This window comes from Neolamprologus multifasciatus, chromosome 15, assembly GCF_963576455.1.
Source record: "Neolamprologus multifasciatus chromosome 15, fNeoMul1.2, whole genome shotgun sequence".
In the NCBI taxonomy this organism is placed as follows: Eukaryota; Metazoa; Chordata; class Actinopteri; order Cichliformes; family Cichlidae; genus Neolamprologus; species Neolamprologus multifasciatus.
The window spans coordinates 27,032,781-27,035,676 of NC_140453.1; the positions used below are offsets into that span (position 1 = coordinate 27,032,781).

The window sequence follows — 2,896 nt, forward strand, 5'->3', positions numbered from 1 at the left end:
CAGCCTGTTTTCTGGTTTCCACCCGCAGACTAATGGGCAGACCGAGTGAGCGAACCAGGAGCTGGAGGCCATGCTGCGCTGCGTCGTTTCCTCCAACCAGTCGTCGTGGAGTGAGCAGTTGGCGTGGGCCGAATACGCCCATAACTCTAGCACGTCGGCCGCTACGGGTGTCTCTCCCTTCGAAGCATCCCTGGGGTATCAACCCCCACTCCTCTCCATCACGGAAGGAGAGGTGGCCGTACCTTCCGTGCAACATCACATGAGGCGCTGTCGACGGATCTGGCGGGCGACTCGAGCGGCCCTACTGCGTACGAGCGCACAAAACAAGAGACTGGCTGACCGCCGCCGCGTCCCTACACCGGCCTATCGGGTGGGCCAGCAGGTATGGCTTTCCTCTAAGAACATCACTCTGCGGACTGAGTCCAAGAAGCTGGCCCCCCGGTTCCTTGGACCCTTTTCTGTGCAAGCCGTCCTGAATCCAGTGACTGTCCGACTGGCCCTCCCGCGCAACATGAAGGTACACAACGTGTTTCACGTTTCTCAAATTAGGCCGGTCCGGACCAGCCCGTTGTGCCCGCCTCCCGGGCCCCCGCCACCCGCCCGGGATATCGCTGGCGCTCCGGCGTACTCCATTACTCGCATAATGGACGCCAGGCGCCGCGGTAGGGGCTTCCAGTTTTTGGTGGATTGGGAGGGGTACGGTCCGGAAGAGCGTTCCTGGGTGCCGCGGTCTGCGATTCTCGATCACGGTATGGTGAGTGAGTTCCGCCGTCGGCACCCTGACAAGTTTCGTAGGTCGCCCGGGGGCTCCCGTTAGAGGGGGGGGTACTGTCATGGTCGGACGGTCCTTCCCGGGGGCGACCTGCCTCTGTGTGTGTGTGTGTGTGTGTGTGTTTCTCTCTCTCTCTCTCCTCCTCCCCTACCCAGTGGCTGACACACCTGCACCTAATCTGCCACCCAGCTGTCACTGATCATCTGTCGTTGTGGGCCGAGGTATTTAACTGTGTGTCCAGATGGCAGTCGACGCTGGATTGTACTGGAAGCTTGGTAGTGAAGTGTTTTTTGACTTGTAGCTTAGCCTTAGCCAGCTAGCCCCCTCACTTGGTGTTTCTGCTCATTTGTAGGAAGAAAGGATACAGAGCTGGAGGTGGACGAGAAGGAGCCCGCAGGGTTAAGCTGTTGGAGGAGAACACACACTTGGATGTCACTTTGGGAACTCACCTGCACACCACTGGGAGTTTGGAGAAGATCACCGTTGGACTTTGCACTTCACTTTGTGCTTTTGAAACTGTTTTTTGGGCACTGTAAATAAACGCACTGTGTACTTTGCACCCAGAGCTCCGCGACTGAGTCTGCATCATTCCATTATCCGTGACAAATTCTGCAAGATGAAGAGGGGTAGGAAGAGTTTATTGGACCGTGGAACTTTATTAAATCTTGTTTGGGGTTTTTTTTGTTTGTTTTGTAGATATTATATTGTTTTATATTCCACTCTCATTCCTCGTTTTTTCTGTTATTGTAAAGGCTGTCTATTTTTTTTACTAATACAAATCTTCCAGTTAAATATGTTCAACCACAAAAAAGGAAAGAAAAACAGAAAAAGATAACAAGATAAAGCAAAAAACACCACAGAGTATGACTGACTGAGTGACATATTCTTACCTCATTACCCACCACTAAGGTGAACTTAACTCCCATTTTGTGCTCGCTGGGCTGATGGTGAGTAGTAGATAAAAACTGTGCGTGCTCAGGGCAGCTCTCAGGTGTGACTGTGTGTTATGAAGCATGCTGCTGATTTCATGCTCAGCTCAACCTAGCTTCAAGAAGTCTACTACCAGCCTCTGACTATATATACTTGATAGACTAATTATCAAACTGGCAAACAATGTTTACGTTTTGAGCACTTAACTGCATATAATTCCAGATAGCATGACTTGTGAATGGAACGCGGGGTTGAAAAAGCACTCAGCCACCACTACGGCAGTCACGATGGTGCCAAATAGAAATTAAACTCCCAACCTACAATTAAAACTGACAGTTGAAATCTCCCGAACAGCTAGCTGAGTGCAGCTGAGATTGTTTTGTCAAGTGCTGCTTTCAAGGTCAACAAGTGATTTTGAATCTAAACTCTTGAGTCAATGTGGAAAAGAATTCCCTACAGAATTAAAAAAAAAAAAAAAAAAAGGAAATTAAACATCTGTCATGACACCTGATGAAGATTTGGTCACATGATCAAAAGCTCTGTGCTATGCTCTTGTAGCTTTTGCTAATCAGCAGTTTCCCCCCCAAATTAACTGACTAACAATCCAGAAAAAAGATGCTACTCGTAGTTGCTACAGAGAATTTTAGCAATTTCATCTAAAAACAACTTTTCTGTTATATGATTTGGTCATTTCCAGCAGCAGCTGCACTCACTGCAAAAAGAAAAAAAAGAAAAAGGAGAAAAAAAAGAAAAATAAAGACAGAGAACAGAGGAAACACATGGGTAGGGATGACTGGACACTAAAGAGAGGGAGCACAAACCAAAATCTAATTAGGAAAACCTTAACGGAATAAACAAGACCATAAGACAATATTAATAAACACAAAAGTCAACAGATTCAGGACCATGACATTTTCACAGTGGCATTCTTAATTTCAGACCAAAATTAGAAATAAACCATCATGCCATGAAGTTAAAACAGGGAGGACAGACAGGGCTTTCACTCCTTTAGAGGGCATGGACAGAGTGAATTAGGTGGAGAAGGGGAAGTCCATTCGTCAGGTGGCGAGGAACATGAACATATTGAGGATGATATTAAATCGATATATGGAGAAGCAAAAGATAGATGGAAAACAATTAAGGCTAAAAAAGGATATAAAAGATCTGGACATGCCAATCAAGTCTTTGATGAAC

At 47.1% G+C, this 2,896-nt stretch overlaps 1 long non-coding RNA gene across 1 annotated transcript; it reads left to right on the forward strand.

The window, feature by feature from the left end:
- Positions 1-568: 568 nt before the first annotated feature.
- LOC146502282 (uncharacterized) lies at positions 569-2,478 on the forward strand. Its single transcript, XR_014869475.1, has 2 exons — positions 569-1,047; positions 1,125-2,478. It is a non-coding gene; the product is annotated as an uncharacterized LOC146502282 (long non-coding RNA).
- The last annotated feature ends 418 nt before the right edge of the window (positions 2,479-2,896 follow it).